The sequence below is a fragment of the Odontomachus brunneus genome, unplaced genomic scaffold (assembly GCF_010583005.1).
Source record: "Odontomachus brunneus isolate Ranch 3 - 2012 unplaced genomic scaffold, Obru_v1 Obru_scaffold_032, whole genome shotgun sequence".
Lineage (NCBI taxonomy): Eukaryota > Metazoa > Arthropoda > Insecta > Hymenoptera > Formicidae > Odontomachus > Odontomachus brunneus.
Window position 1 is genome coordinate 921,413 of NW_022639482.1, and position 240 is coordinate 921,652.

General features: G+C 24.2%; 1 protein-coding gene across 1 annotated transcript in view; it reads left to right on the forward strand.

Moving 5' to 3' along the window:
* LOC116843389 overlaps window positions 1–240 on the forward strand; it is a 1,601-nt gene that overhangs the window by 410 nt on the left and 951 nt on the right. The gene's annotated exons all lie outside the window — the stretch shown is intronic.

Consider the following 240-nt stretch of genomic DNA (forward strand, 5'->3'; position numbering starts at 1 on the left):
ATTTACGCTATTTGAGCGGAAAGTGATACAATCTAACATGGCGACGTCTAGTGAGAAAAGTGATGTCATAGAAAAAATATATGAATATAACGGAGAGTTATATAAAAAAAATAATAGAAAATGCTGATTTTCATACTCGTCTTCAATCAGGTATGTAAGAATAATAATAAATTTTATTATTCGAAATAATTTAATGTAATATATTTATTATTATTAATAATCTAACCTCTCTTTTTGTAA